Genomic DNA, 16,894 nt, shown 5'->3' with positions numbered 1-16,894 from the left:
GTCTTAGACCCTATCCACAAATGAAAATATGCCACTTCGGGTACAATACAAAGTTACAACTTATAGTATTATATAAATATGCCCAGGATATCTTAAGGGTTTTTTTTCAAATAATTATTTATAATGGCCTTAATAAATGACTTGATGAATATTTGTAAGATGAATATTTGTAACACGCATACATGATTCGGTGATGAAAATGCTGTCCAGAAAAGCTGCAAACTCCGTCGAGCCATTGGGAACAATAATAAATGAACACATGAAAATTGTCAAGCAAACATTTGGTAAATACAAGACCCAGTCAGCATTATTAAAAATGTGATCATAATCATAGAATAAATTAAGTAAGGAGCTCAAGTTAAAAGTAAACAGTTACATACAATACAAAATCATACTATATATAAGGTAGCCATGGTGCAGTTAAGCTTAATCAAGAGTGTAACTAAGAACGGCCATAGGCCTTTTGATATTACATTGATCATTTGCGTCGTAATCATAAATTTTAATTGCAGTGTTGTTAATAAACTCTATGTCTTTATAGAATTTCTTAGCAAGGCGATAGTAAAAGGTTAAAATGTGGTCAATTTTCAGTTCAGCATGCAAATCTGTAAATCCGAAGCTACCATAAAACATTACTAATTTGTCTCAAAACCCCGTTTTGTGCAGTTTTCAATTTCTTCCTTAAGGATCAACTAGAATAAGCCCAAACAGAGCAAGCATAAGGCAATATTGGACGTAGAAGGGACTTGTTAAATGAGTAACTTGTTGTCTATAGAAAGAATGCTATTTCACGCTGTTAACCCGCGAAGACGCGCGCTGCTTTTAGCTACGCGAGGACGCGCGTCGGGCTCCGTAGGTCCGAAACGTTATTTCTTAACGAAATAAAAATAAAATTGTTTGTGTAATCGAAGAAAAAAATTAAATAATAAAAAGTATATAAAATATAAAAATATACTTTGAATTTAATAATTCTAAAAAAATTGTATTTTAATACACTTTTAAGATTGAAATTATTTATCATTAACAGAAAAAATCAGACTGATTTCTTTTTGTGAGCAAACGAAATTTAATACTAATTTATGTAATATTAAATTTTTACAGAAATATTTTCAAAAAAAAACTTACATTTCACATTTTTTTTGCAAAAAATCGCGCTGTGTTTACCGCAAACATTTTTCTCTCACTTAGCGCAGCAAATTTGTGGTTCTCGGTCCTTTACGCTATTACATATATGGCATCTTTCCCTAGAACACTCCTGTTTTTTTGGCGAGTGTCCTTCCCAATTTTCCCTATATCTGCAATTTCATTTTTCACTCAATTGGCGTGGAAATTTTGCTGCGAGCTTCTTTCTTGAATGTGATCCTTGAAAAGTTCTAATGCAAATTCTTTGATAAATAAACTTCGTTTTCTATATTGCACTACTGGCGTCCTCGAAGATAACAATAATATTCTAGTATTCATAGCTGCAATGTTGAACATACTAAAGAATACTGCCATTGATCATCTGTTGCTAATTCTAGCAGTACTATAAATGGTTACTACATCTATAGCACCCTTTGTTAAATCATTAAAAGTCATAATTTCTGTTTTTTTTATTTGCTTCTCCAGTCGAAACATCGATGGCTCTGTCATTATGCATGGTGGACAATAGAACAACGCATTTATTTTTGTTTGGTGTGTAGGAAACTAATGTCATATTTCTTTGAAATCCAAATAATGATGATCAAACTTCTCTTTTTCTGCCACAAGTAAAATATATTGGCAGTTCTTTTTTATTTTTTCTGATAGTTCCCACGAGCGTAATTTTCTTTTCAAGGTGATTCTTTACCAAGGTATAACTGGTAAACCAGTTGTACACGGTAAGGTTGCGCCCTGGATTCAAAATAGGCTCTCTAAACCTCTTGACTACTTTATCAAGACCATTTTCTGAGCTGCACGACCGTTTGGGTTGTGTTCCTGCATGAATTTCAAGATTTGAAGTACAAAATGTCCTTGCATCAAAAACAGCAAAAACTTTAATTCCATATTTTGCAGGTTTACTTGGAATGTATTGAAGAAAGGAGCATCTTCTTATAAAAGGTTCTAATTTTTCGTCAGTTGTGATGTATTCGCCAGCATTTTTAACGAACTTTTCAAAATCATTTCTTACCGGAGCCACTCTTCTAGAAGGACGATCTCTTAGGTCATCAAATCCCAAACATCTCATTAGGATTAAAAAACGTTTATGAGACACTGTTCGATGAAAAATGTCAAGCCCTGTCCCGTCAGTCGCCCAAACTTCGCAACATTTACGTGAGAAGCCTTCTATTTTAAAACAAAATTCTCGCAAAACAAAGAAGACAGATAAATGATCTGATTTCTGTAATATTCTTGTGTCGAGCAGCTCTCTACCTTTCAAATTTGATGGCTATCTTTGACAAGATATCAATTCACGGAAACAGAAATGCTGAATTCATTACTAGATTCATCGCTTGAATCTAATGTCTCTTCAGAATTCGATTGGTGATCACTAAACTGTTCTTCATCAATTATTTCTTCGTCTTCTTCATTAACTGAATCTTCATCAGTCAACATTTCGGCTAATAGTTTCTGTAATCTTTTCATTTCATCGTCATAAATCAAATAGCGTGACATTTTTGCAACTGCCTGACATCTTTCACATTTTTAAATGACAATGCTAGCGAGGGTCTCGGGCCTGGGAAGCCCGGCTACTCAGTTTCTGAGAAAAGATGGAGGGATAAATTCCGGAAATGATTGTGAATGACATGTACCTGACCTTAAACTCAGCTACTAAGAAGTTCGATAAATTTCACCAAAGGGTGAAATTTTTGTATTATGTTTTTGTAACGACCGGGCCTGGTCGGACTTGCCTGTACCAGGGAATTGACACTCCGTAGAAATGTAGGTTTTTATTGAACTTCTCCTTTTTTGTTAACAGGATTGCCTGAGTCTTTTCCACATTAACCTTAATTTTCCATCTGATGAGTCAAGTCTCTAATGCATGTATGTGGTTTTGTAGCTGTTGTATAGCCGGCCTTGTGTAAGGATCGCAGTGTCATCAGCATACATTGCGAGTTTTGTGTTGTTCAGAGTGGGTATGTCATTCACGTATATATTAAAAAGTATAGGTCCGCGAAGACTTCCCTGGGGGACGCCTGCAAGGAAAAGTTTAGGTGTAGAGAGAATTCCTGTGACACGAAAGACAAAGTGTCTACCTGTCATGCAGTATTTAATTATGTGTTTAATGTACTCTTGGAGCCCCGAAATGTGTAAATTGTAAATAAGAGCACCCAGCCAAACACGATCGAAAGTCTTAGCTTTGTCGAGAAAAAAGCCTCTTGTGACGTTATTACGTTGCAAGCCTTTACTGATTAATTCTAAATCTCTATACAGCTGTACACAGTAAAAGAGTCACAGAAAAACGGCTCAGAGTAAGTTTGTAATCACGTAAGTCAGGCACAGTCTTCTCATTTTCACTTGGATTAAGGATTCTGTACATACTAGCATAAGAAATATATTAGTTCATGCAGTTTTATACGTCGATATTTATAGATAATTGTTTTGGCTATGTTTATTATAATCTTGTTCACCGTAACGGCTGGAGTGCCTAAACCATCATGCTGTGTAAACAAAACTGAAATCTTCATCTCTGAATACTGTTCCACTAGTGTTTAAACCACTGAAATGGTGATTATGGTAGAACATCTTTGGTAAAAATTTACTCTACGGTAACCCTTGGCAAATCGTTTCTTATTTTATATCAAGATCGTCACCTGGAAGAATCGGCACAAATTTCAAGATTGCCGTTACACAAAACCAAAATAAGAAGTCAAAGACATACACAAACTTGGTGTCCATGTACACATCGACCTATTTTAACTTAAAAAAAAAAAACAGAAAACTGCACAAACTAGGTATTGTGCACTGCCTTAACTTTGCACATGTACACATTGATCTATTTTCACTTTAAGAAAACCAGAAAGTTAAAAATATCATGTTTACAAGAAAATATTCGCCACTGTCTTAACACACAGAGACAACCAAAAATACAAAAACAGAGAGGAATAAGTTACCAAAAATACATATTTTCTAACATAAAAATATTAAACAACAAAAAGAAAAATTAACACACAGAGACGAATAAATAAATGAAGCGTCATTTTTTTAACATACCTTTTTTTTCACATGCATACGTTTAGGCTTTCCACCACCATTTCCTCCATCCTCCAGATAAGCAATTCAATTAAATTCATCGTCTGTTATTCACCTCAGACATACTCAAACGATGGTACCCACACCAAAATAATAGCAAGTTCAAAATACAAGACCATACCACTTACGTGCAACCAAACATAGCAATTAAAAAGAATGGTAAGAACCAAAAACACGGGTCCGTACAAAAGGGTTACTATTACAAAATGTAGCCCAAAACTAAATTTATCACAACACGTTGGCAATATTTCCAGAAATAACCCCTTTATATTGACAAAAACTTATTTTTTTCAAAGGCTATTTTCGCCAACATTATCAACATTACAATAACGGAAAAACTTATTTGTCGCAATGGGCTTCCAGATTTCACGAACAACCAATACCACTTGGCGATTTTTTCAGACAAAAAACAAGGTGTACCATACAGTAAAGATTAGCCGCATCTTGATTTACTACTGCTACAACATAAAATATACGTCTTTCGTAGATTTTCTGCAGTTAAACTCAAAAGTTTAAAATTGCATTTTGCTTATCATGACCAGATTTTATTTTCTGCACGTAGTTAACAATTACTTATGTGTTGTCAGATAAATGTTACCAGATACAGTTAATTATTTTTTACTATCTCATGAGACAAGTTTTTTTGCTCCTGCAAGACAGCTTTACTTTGTGTTGCAAAATAAATTCCTTCTCACTCTTTTTAGACTTGCCTACACATTAAATTTTATGATTAGGTAAGATGTGATTATCATAATTTTGTTTCTCTCCTTATTTTGGCAACTTTATATGTTGATTCGTTATTTAGGTTACCTACCAGTGGCTGACTGATACAACTGCTCATATGGTTCAGCTGGTAGGTTGAGTTTAATTTCTGACATAAAAAATTTAAAAGGCATACCCCATGTTTATTTTACTATAATCGAATAGTCAAATTGAAGAAATAAATGAGCCTAAATAGATTGTAATATCAATGAACATTTTTAATGACAGAGATTAACTTAAACATAGTTGCATACAGCAGAGAAAAAAGGGCGAAGAAGTAAGAATGGTATACATATACATACATACGTAATAAACAGTTACGTCATCATACACCGCGCGGATAAACGCGAACGGCGCATGCGTCAGGAGAAGCTTTCTTAAATTAAACGTCGTATTATAATTTATGATACAACACAAATAATGGCTACTCTGTTTATAGGTACTATATGTTAAAATATTTTAAAAGCTTCCTTTAATTTGCATTCTAATAGTGATTTGTTTAAATTTAATTATGAATTATATTCACATGTAGTAATTGCATTTTATTTATTTTTGGCAATGGCTAAGCTCCAGTTTAACTCCAGTATTTAGAGTTTTTATATACAGATGAATACATATTCCTCTTTTACATGGATATAAGATTATTTTTCAGGAATTTAAGGAAAATGTGATAAATTGGATTTATAAAAACTATTTTGAATTTTGAAAAGTGTTTTTCCTCTGTTAACCATAATATAGTGCCATAAATTTCTGAATGTGTTTAGTTTTCATCCAAATAAATAGGTTTACAAAAATTTGTCATATTAATAGTTATTGCAGGATTTAGCATTATTATAAATATTTATTATAACAGATTTAGCTGAACTACATGTTTAGTCTCTCTGCAGATGAAGTCAAAAGTAAGTGGTTAGATATTTTTCTGTATTCCCCATTACGTAATTTTATCTGGTAAATTACCATTACTTATATACTAAAGGTGAAAGAATAAGCTTTCCTTGAAAATACAAAAATTTTTAGACATTTAAAAAAATTGGTATACTTAAAAAAAATCTCAAGCTGCCACATATGCGAAACTGAAAATGTTATATATAAAATATTTCAGAAATATAAATATTTTCACTGTTTGTTAACTATAATTCACTGAATTTGTTATATATAATCACAGATTAAGGTAGCAGTGCTTTTTCTCACTGCGATTTCTCATGTATTTTGATTCATAAATACATAAATATGTTGTATAAATATTTTCAACATTTCTGATTTTTCGATAGTAACCATAGGAGAAGGATTTGAGACTATCTGTGTAAAGTAATTAGGTTTTAGATCATCACTACACCTTCATATACTTTCACTGGAAGTTTTCTCTGTATATATACTGGGATGTGACACTAAGCAGTTGACAGTATGTATTTAAGAGGTCAAAGGTATATTGTAATTAGTATTTAAAATCCTGATAACATCCCATACACTGTCGGTGGAACCTAGATAGGATGTCCAAAGGATATACTGGGATGTGACATTAAGCACTCGGGAAGATGAGTTTAGGAGGAAATTGGGATATTGTGGGATGTCCTGAGGATGTAGTAAGTAGGACTTTAAATCCTACCAACATCCCATACGCTGTTGATGGGACATAGATAGGATGATTTTTGGATAAAATGGGTTGTGTTTAGGAGGTGAGTGGGATGTCCTGAGGATGTAATAAGTAAGAGTTCATATCCTAATAACATGCCGTACGCTGTCGATGGGACTTAGTTAGGATGTCCTGAGGATATACTGGGATGTGACACTAAGAACTCTGGAGGAGGTGTTTAGGAGGTTCGAGAGATATTCCGCGATGTCCTGAGGATGTGCGCATACCCCGCGAGCAACATCTTCGGGATATCCCAGGCATGTTTTTGTGCTATGTGGGTTATTTGTTTTTTCATCAAACTTGTTTTCTGATTCCAGTTACATAGCTTTTAAGGCCAGAAATTCGTCAACAAGTTAAAGTAAATTTGAATGATAGACGTTAGATGCTGTTTTCACAAATAGTTTAGCTTTCTAACAAGGTTTACTCATCTCAAGCGAACATAGTTTGCAGATTAGGTTACCGTGCTGTTTGAGCTGTGACAGATTAACAAATAGAATATGGTCTTTGTGCTGAAAATACAGCAAAGTCTAATAGATCGATACCATGAACTATTAGACCAAAACTCTGTTAAAAATTAATGTTTCATTCTGCTCAAAAACACTAATCTTAAAAGCTATTGGTCTGAACCTAGAGGCCATCCAAGTAATCTTAGAGAGCCAGCAAATGCATTTTTCTTCAGTTATTTAGCATTATTATGATACTATTTATCATGTCAAGGATTTGTAAGAACAAAATCGTGAAAATCCTGAGGATTTTCATGATTTTGAATTCAAATTTATATTATTTCGATTCTCACCAAAACCGGAACTGAAAATTGTGATATTAAACAAATTCAGAAATTTGAAGTTATTCATTTGATTATTTATGACTTGGCATTAAAATCGTTATAGACTATTTGGTTTTCATAATTATTTTTTACTTTCACTGCTGCTTGTATACTCATGTTTAAAGAATCAGGGAACTTCCCGAATTAATACAATATACACATTGACTACAGACACCTTGATATATAAAAAACTAAATTTAAGGAAAAAATATCTAGTAACAAAGTGCAGATCAGTGTTTTCACACACGCGTTTTGATACCCAATTGAGACACTTAAGCTATACCTGGCTAGTAGAGAAAAATAATATAAAACTGTTAAAATTAAGACTTGGATGTTGAATAAATCTCACAAATACTTCGTTTCTGTTTTTGAACAAATGCATGGTATTCTCGTTCATTACTGTCGAGGAATATTATCATTTGTCTCCGACAGCTCTTAAAAAAATCTGTCATAACACTTTACTAAAACAAATGCATGCAACTTATACGGATTCGAGTATTAAATATTTAGGAAAATTAGTTCTTCAAATTTCACATTTCTTTATGCAATACATGTGACATGGAAACAGGTTTCGATACGATATTGCTATGGATTTTTAAAAGTTTATTTCAAATTTGAAATTATTATGAGAAAAGTTATTACCAATTTCTTACTCAGTGGTTTTTTCGTACATTCTTGAGGTACATACATTATTAAAATTGCGAACTACAACACAATATTTAAGAAGAACTAACACGGCATTTTATGACGCCGCTAAGGAGTGCCAACATATGGACATTTTCAACCTATTTCACTATGAAATTTTACACGAGGACAGGCACCTCCGTCCATATGCCGCTTTTCTACTCAGTGGAAACCAGGATTTTCCAACATAATTTGTGTTTTTAAGTATGTAGTACTCTGAAAAACTTATTTGACTTGTAAATAATGATGTTTAGAAATCTTAGCCGGATGATCATGTGACACACACAGCCATGCCCACAAGATATTACTTATATTTTTCCTGTATATACTATTTTACTTTTTGGAATCGTATTTTATTTTCTGCATTTATGACTGCAACACACACCTTTTATGAACTGATTTAGTACTATTTTATGTATAACTATTGTAAAACTTCAGATTTACAGCGCTACGATGCCTGGATACCTCATCGCCAACCAGATGTCTTATCGCTCATCACGTGACATTGGTCACACCCCCTGCATCTGCTATCCTGTCTCCACGAGAACTACGTTCGGCATTTCCTTACCTGCAGCGCTCCTAGAAGCACCAAAGTTCGATAGCCGGAACACAACCTGCGATTTCGCAGGTTAATCGCGGCAAATAAAGCGAGTTGGAGTTGGAGACTGCAACACATAACAATAAATAAACATTTTGTTTTAAATGAAACTGCTTTGTCTTTTTAAGGCAGAGCGGTGGCTTATGAATAAATTCTATTTTTGTATTAATTTGTATGCTAGGTTCTGTCCCTAAATTATTTCTACAGTTTTATGCCCATCACAAAAGATAATAAAAATGTAAAGCTTATGTTTGATTTGCAGCGTGTTGAAGATTTTAATATTTTTTGATTAAAAATTGATTTATGCCTTCAAAAGCTGAATTATGTTTAGTTGAGGACCGCTTTTTATGTAGCCCTTTAAGACGGTCAGAGCATACGCTTGGTTTCAAGATTTCTTTCACGTGCGCGTTCGAAGTTTCATGCCGCATTTCGCTATATAGCTCCCCACCGTTCCCTGGGTATTTATGCCTGTTGCGATCCTTGCTGTTTTGTATTTTTTGAGTGATCGTTTTGCTGTGTTTAATTGCTGCGATATTTTTGGATTACTATGAATATTATTTCGGCCATAGATATTGAATTTTCCCGCTGGGACATTCTTCGAATTTTACGAGCTAAAATGGCACCAGACCTAGTTCGTAAGCCGATACCTCGTGCTCTTCGTATAAAGATACTATGTCCCTGGATGTGTAATCTTCTACTAATTTTTTTCGTGTGACACTTCAGACATTTTGGCTATTTCCGAATAATAAGATGTTCGACCATAATTATTTGGATAAATTATTATCTCTGGATGTTTCAAAATGTGATACTTCGCGCTGTGCACGTGTTGACTTGCTCATCGAAAATTTGAAACGTATCGGTATTGAAGCATACGCTTTCGCTCTTAAGGATAATATCGGTTCTCTGTTGCATTACTATAATTTACCTCAATCCAATGACCTTCAGGCGTGTGAGCAACAATTTCGTTGTGATAATTTCAAGAAAATTAACAAATGTGAAGACTGTTCTACTTCGATAATGGGTAAATTCGATTTCTTTTGCCAAGCAGAGAACGCGTATCATCAACGGGCAGTATCAAAGGAGTTCCTTGCAGTATGACCCTCGACATAACAGCCAATTTCACCATCACAGGGAAAAATTTAACTCAAAAATTTAAAGATAACCTCATTTAGACGCCATCCTGTGTTACACTTCAGATTCTGTATAGTGACAAAATATCATCTCTGAAAGATGCTAACTTTTTGCAAGGCTCCTCCCTAACTGCGCAGTGTCATATTTATTCGCGATTACCAAACCAATTTTAGTTCGAATATCAGATGTACAATTTACGAAATACTCGAATATAACTGACAAATGCCCTTCAGAATCACTTTCATTCAAAAATGTTTTCTTATATTACCGAAATTAATTTTATGCTTAGCTTTATGAGAAAACATTTACTATTTGTTTGAAACAATTGACACTTTAAATGATTAATCGTATTCTTGCAATGTTTACAAATCCTGTTTTTACATACTGGATATGTAACATACAATAATTTATTTTTGTTAACCCATTAACCGCTGGTGTTGCGTTCACGCAACGGTCAAAATAAATGCGTATATAAATATAACTACCTAAAATATTTTATACCAGCAGATGATTTTGTGTAGGGAATATTATGAAGATTATATCTGTAAAAAATATTTGCCTTCAACAATTCATTTTGTTTATAATAATTAATCTCATACTTTAAGCAAATTTAAGCAAAATTTTCGACCGTGTATTTTTGCTGAAAATATTTAAAGAAAGAATCGCCGTCTTTATGAGTGATCTATTTTTAGTCAAGGTCACCGTTTATCAGAACATTACATCACTCAGATGTTTAAATTTGATTTGGAAAGGAAAGGAAAATAAGTGTTGCGCTGACGTCAGCAGGAAAAGGGTAGTCGATCTTCTTTTTCACTCATTCCTTTCGATGTTCTGGTTCATGTTCTGGTTGTTTAAAAATGCCTAGAACGAGGTATCTTACATTAGAAGAAGCCCTACCCTTCAAAGATTTTTTGATGAAGAAATAGATGATGATAATGTTAATAATGACCAGAATGAAACTGATATTGTTGTTGTTCCCCCAGAAATTGCAGAATCTGGTGGCGAACAAGAAAGGAATGGCAAGACCTAGTATATTCAGCATTCAAAAACCATTGTATGGAGATGGTAGACATTTTATCGTAAAGTCCGTTGATAACAAAAGACTTTGTTGTAAAGAGTACCATAGCCAGACTATTTATAGATGCGAAGTATGTAATGTAGCTTTACATCATGATTGTAATCAAGCTTGTCATGCTTGAATCTTTCCATTGAAATAATCTGTATTTGTAAAAGAAATACAATGTATATTTTAATATTAAATTAATTAAAAGTAAAGTAATTTGGTAGATTTATAAAACGTTATACATCAAAAATGTAATCCTGCGCTCCACTCAAAAGAAACATCACACGAGTACAATCCTACTCACAAAACATCCGTAGTCTTATTCCGCTGACGTTGCGCGAACGCAACACTCGCGTTTTCCACAGGTGAGAGCTTTTTTTTTTTTTTTTTTTTATTTTCAATGTAAATTTATATTATAAATGCTTAATTTGATATTTGTTATTATTTTCATGAGAAAAGAAACATTCCTTGTAGTTTTGGCGATTAATGGGTTAATAAAGGTATTTTACCGTTTTAAATATGAAAGTCTTAAGATTCTCCTTCCCCGACCATAGCCTACTCACTTCCTCTGAGATTACACTTATTTTAGTATCATCTTTTCCTCTTTTTATCATTTTACGTCTCTACAATAGTTTTTATTTTTTAGTATTCCTTTCGCATTTGGTTATTAATGAGCAGAAACGGACGTTTGTCCCTGATGGGACATTAGACTCGAAACAGCATTTTTGTCGAAGCACTTATATCCGTTGTATTACTTTTCATGTTGATCACACACGATATTATCGCGCTGTACTATATTTAAAGAAATTATATGAAACATCCCTGGGTTAGGTGCTCATTTTCAGCCCGTTAGATCCTCGTGAATGGAAAAAATAAAAACTGGAGCTATATTCCAGGAAAACACTTTTCACAATAAAATGTTCAAATTGCTAACTTTTGCCTCTTAGTTCTTTTATTTAAAGAAACAAGTCTGGATTGCCATACTGCTGTGAAAATTATTACTATAAAATAATTTTGAAATTTTCCTATATATTCGCACACTATACATTAAATGCAGCATTGTTGGCACTGAAGTTTCCAATCTACGTTCGGAATTACGTTGCTGCAACGCATAGAAGTAATAAACATGCAGAAAAATTTTCCAGCTGTGACAGAAAACATTAGAAAACCACCGCTTCATCTCTAAGAGACAATGCAGTTCCATTCCAAAAATGAGAAATAGAACATTTCTTGATGCGAAATCAAGGAGAGTATATAAAGTTTTATACCGTATAAAAAATACTCGAAAACTGATATGCAAAAAACGAGCAATATTTTTTAATTGAAAGTACAGGATTCGTTTTGTTAATATTAAAATACAACCATTGCCATAAAAATGTGTGTAAAGAGAGAGTTGTCAGAATTAAACGAAATTTTACATATATAATTATTACTTTGATATAAGTAAGTGATTAGAAAATCAAAGAAAAGAGGATAATTTATTGCAGAAAAAAGTACACATGAACGGAGTTTTAGTACTCTGTTAAACCACCTGTAGCGCGAATGCACGATGCAATACGAGCGAGCATTGTGGCATACAAGTTCCGTACGGTGTCCTGAGACATATCGTTACACAGTTGCTGTAAATGCGCCTCTGCTTCGGCTAATCTCGTCGGCTGTCCAACTCGCCATCCCAAATGATCCCAGATGGACCCGCTTGGTGACGAATCTGGGGATCGAGCAGGCCAGATAAGGATGGTAATGTGCCGAAGGCAGTCTTGTGAGATCCGTGCTGTGTGTGGCCGAGCATTGTCTTGTTGAAAACAGGCTTTTGGGTGCCCTGCCATGAGTGGCAACACATGTGGCTGAAGGATGTCATGGACGTACCGCTGGCCTGCCATTGTGCCATGGATCAATATTAGGCGTGACCGTGTATCGTAAGCAATGGCACCCCTTACCGTCACACCAACTGTGGGAACGGTCTGTCGCTGTAAAGCGGATCCAGGATTGAGGCGTTCACCACGAGTGCTCCACACACGAAAGGGATTGTCATCACTGGTCAAATTGAATCTAGATTCGTCGCTGAAGGTGACCTGGTTCCATTCCGTTAAAGTACAATCTTGTTGTGCGCGAAATCACTCGAAACGGAGGCGTCGTCGGGTGGGTGTAGTTGGCAGCACACGTAATGGGTGCTACTATACTGGATGTCCCTCAAACCAGGCGCTTTGCGATGGTTCGGGAAGACACAGGATTCCGTATTGAAGCAGCTGCCTGTGTCCGGATAGCGGCCAATGAGGCAGTTGGCTCTACGCGTGCATATTGTATGATGTGACGGTCGTCTCGACGACTGGTCTGACCAGGTCGTCGCCCTGTAAATGACGTCACGCAGACCCACAATAAAAATTAATGGAGAGCGGATTAAGATAGTGTCGAAACTCAGATACCTTGGCGTCATTTTTGACGAAAAAATGAATTGGATCCCCCACGTGCAAAGCCTTAAACTAAGGACAACTGCAATAGCTCGACAAATGAAGATGTTCTATGGATATAAATGGGGACTGAACCCCCACATACAAAAGGTGCTGTATTCCACAGTGGTAGAAAGAATAGTCACGTATGCTGCGGCAGTATGGGCCTATCCAATGCAAGGGAGAAAGGTTAAACACACCTTAATGCCATTCAACGACCCTTTGCATTGGGTATTACCCGGGCCTATCGCACCACTTCAAGCGAAGAAATTAATGTGCTGGCAGGCTTACTGCCCCTGCACATCCGTGCTGAGGAGGAGGCGGCACGACAGCAAGTCTTACAACTAAAAAAATGGTCACATTTGATGAAGAAATTTACTCCCCTGAGGAGTATGAGGAAAGCTGCAACCCGTTGGATGTACACCCAGCGGCTAAAGGAAGAGGGGTATACGTCTCGGTGAAGCCTAAGGATAATAACCAGCCACTTGGCCTGACAGCTTACACGGACGGGTCAAAGTTGGACTAGAAAGTGGGCTGTGCCTACGCCGCCATGAGGCAGGGTTCATCATAGAAAAATGGAAGGGCCGGCTCAGACAAAACAACAGCGTTTTCCAAAGTGAAGCCTTGGCCATATTGCAAGCAATCCACTATGTACATTCCATAAGATGCAGGCAGGCCACAATAAAAACTGACAGCTTGTCAACATTACATGCGATATGGAACCCCGACCATCCCTCTGAAATTATTCAAGAGATACAGAAGGCCCTTAGAAATAATCCAAATTTTAAGATCACATTAGAATGGATAAAAGCACACGAGGGCCATGAAGGGAATGAAATGGCAGATCAGCTTGCAAAGGAGGCCACCACAGAAACAGCAATAGCAGAGACAGTTATACCATGGCCGCGTTCTTACTTTAAGCGTACGCTGAGATTGAAAGCCATGGGGAAGTGGCAATGTGAATGGGACGAGAGCAACACAGAGAGGAGGACCCATTACTTCTGTGGTTATGTGGACACAGACAGAAATATAGCAAACACGCAGCTCGCAAGGTTTATCTCAGGGCATGGTCCCTTTCCTGACATTTTCTACAAATGTGGTTTCTGCAATACAAGTCAGTGCGCATGTGGAGAACCGGGCTCGCCAGAGCATTACTTGGAGACATGCCCGCTGACTGAGGGTCTCCACATTAGACTACCAGATAATAACAGACAACCGTTCTGTAAATATCTGATTAAGCAACGGCACCTAATTAAAAAGATTGTGCAGCTAATGGACAAATTAGCGGAACTTAATCTGGATTTGTGCCAAATTGAGCTCCGTCACATAAACCGTATGTTATCCTCAAAATAAAATACCCTATGCAACTATAAGATTTAATTTCAGCAGTAAAAATTATAGACCCAGAATCAATGAGAGTATTAAGAATGTAAATATGTAAATAAATATAATAAGCTCGCGAGTAATACTATATAAATTTGCATGAGTCATACCTTCAACAAGCAATACAAACAGAAATGTAGAGTGGTGCAAGCAAGCAATGTACAGTGCATCCCCCTCAAAGTACAACGTAAATATGCTCAGTGCAAATGTGTTTATTAAGCAAGCGTGTTAATCAAGTGTGTTTTCAAGTGTACTCCAATTTACTGGCACACAGCATTATCACATATGTACCCGAAAATGTGCACTGTATACTCGAAAATGTGCATATAGGCCATCCTTAATATAAGAAATCTTATGCAATCATAAGGCCCAATGGTATCAGTAAAGATTATACATCTAGTATTTAAGAGAATACTCAAGAATGTAACTATGTAAATAGATTTCATAAGCATCGCTTGTAATATGTAATATGCTCCGCGTAAGTAAATATGTAAATATGATTGATGCAAAAGTATTAATCGAGTGCGTCGCAAATTGATTTCAGCATAAATAGTGCAAATATGTAATTAAGCCTCCTCAGTCTAGCAAGCAACATTACAAGTGTTGCCTCAATGTGGAAAGAGAGTTATGTAATGGTGTAAATATGTAAATAAGTTTCTATTGATAGCAAGCACTATTACAGGTGCAAAAACAAACGTTCACAACAGGATATGAATATAAAACTGCAGCAAATAAGGGATGTGAATATAAACTGCAGCGAATAAGTTTAGCAGGAACCCGAGGATGGACGACACTATGAATGTCTCAAAGCTTATAACACATGAACTTCTACCAATGAACCGAACTAATAAACAGAAATCCAATGACTGTACTATATGTATCAGTAATTACAGACAATCATATGTAATAATCGAATAACAATGTAACAAACAGAATTATAATGTACTAGAAAGCAATATAATGTGCCAGAAAGAAAAATCTGTATGTAAAACCAGAAAATGCATGTAATCATATGAGTAGCCATTGTAATGCCATCTGTATATTATTTCTATGATTAAATAAATAATGTGCCCGGGCGGTAGGATGGAGTGAGCTCCCGGGGGCAGTTTTAGACAGTAGGACCGCCACCGGGGTGAATTAGGCGTTGGGTTTGGGCGCCAGGTGTGGGGCCCTTGTGTGGCTTCACGGCTGTTTTAGATAAAGGTGGACGTGGTGCTACACCAATTAACCTATGGTGGAGGGGTGGTGCCCACGTCCTCCGTCGCATGTCGCATGTCCACTGGGTCGAACACCTCCTCAAAGAAAACTCAGAACGGCCAACCTGACGAGCTGCTCGCCGAGCTAACCACCCAGCTTCCATCATCTGGATGATTCTCCACCTCTCGAACTGTGACAGCTGCTGATATTGGCTTCGATGGCAGCGTAACGGCATGTCAACCTCAGCGTTTCCTGAGTAAAATATTAAGTACACTCAAACAATTCCTAGTTCCGCTGATATGCTAGAATTATCATGCGAACCTGCGTAACGTGATCCGTCTCTCTGAAGTAGTGCCGTTCGAAGCCTGGGTGTGGCATTTCTTGACTAACTGCTGTCGTGTTTGAAGGAGCGCTGAGGGTGAGGTAAGGAGTGTGACCATTGCCACGTGGGTGGGGAAATTTCAACTCATTGGTCTGGAGGAGTTTTGATTTGCTGTCCTGTGTCTCGTGAGTTGATAATGTCTGCTGATTTGTTGTGAGGATATTATACAGCATTTTTTACAAACAGTAATACAATATGAAACTTAAGATGGATAAGATAAATTTATTTACACTATATACAGGTCACGATAGCATTTCAATATTCGCAAATTAGTTAGGAAAATTTGTATCAATCATATGAGCTACAAAGGGTCTTAGTGTTCGATTTTCGTCTAACAGTTCATAATGGAAGGTAGCGAAATAGCTCAGAGTATCGCACTCAAGGGCTTTCGTAAAAAAACCTTCATTTCTTCGATTGAGATATTTTTACGTCCAATTTGAGGTCTTTATGCAGCTGGTCGTTACGCACGTAATAGTGTGCATTAATTACCAGACGGAGAAATTTAGATTGTAAAATTTTCAGTTTACAGATGCTCTTATCCGTAACCACAGCGCAAGCAGATGAGGCGTAAATTAG

At 36.1% G+C, this 16,894-nt stretch overlaps 1 long non-coding RNA gene across 5 annotated transcripts in view; it reads left to right on the top strand.

Moving 5' to 3' along the window:
- LOC146999508 (uncharacterized) overlaps nucleotides 1-16,894 on the top strand; it is a 184,849-nt gene that overhangs the window by 108,262 nt on the left and 59,693 nt on the right. The window contains exon 4 of one of the 5 annotated variants that reach the window (XR_015043796.1): nucleotides 5,018-8,970. The exons of 3 other annotated variants lie outside the window; for them this stretch is intronic. This is a non-coding gene — a long non-coding RNA (uncharacterized LOC146999508). Of the gene's footprint in view, nucleotides 1-5,017; nucleotides 8,971-16,894 lie in introns of those variants that run through there. One more of the 5 variants, XR_015043797.1, reaches the window with a different exon arrangement.

The sequence above is a fragment of the Stegodyphus dumicola genome, chromosome 1 (genome assembly GCF_044657685.1).
Source record: "Stegodyphus dumicola isolate Sdum_Otavi_A_Nest chromosome 1, ASM4465768v1".
Lineage (NCBI taxonomy): Eukaryota > Metazoa > Arthropoda > Arachnida > Araneae > Eresidae > Stegodyphus > Stegodyphus dumicola.
This window is presented reverse-complemented; position numbering and strand designations above follow the sequence as displayed.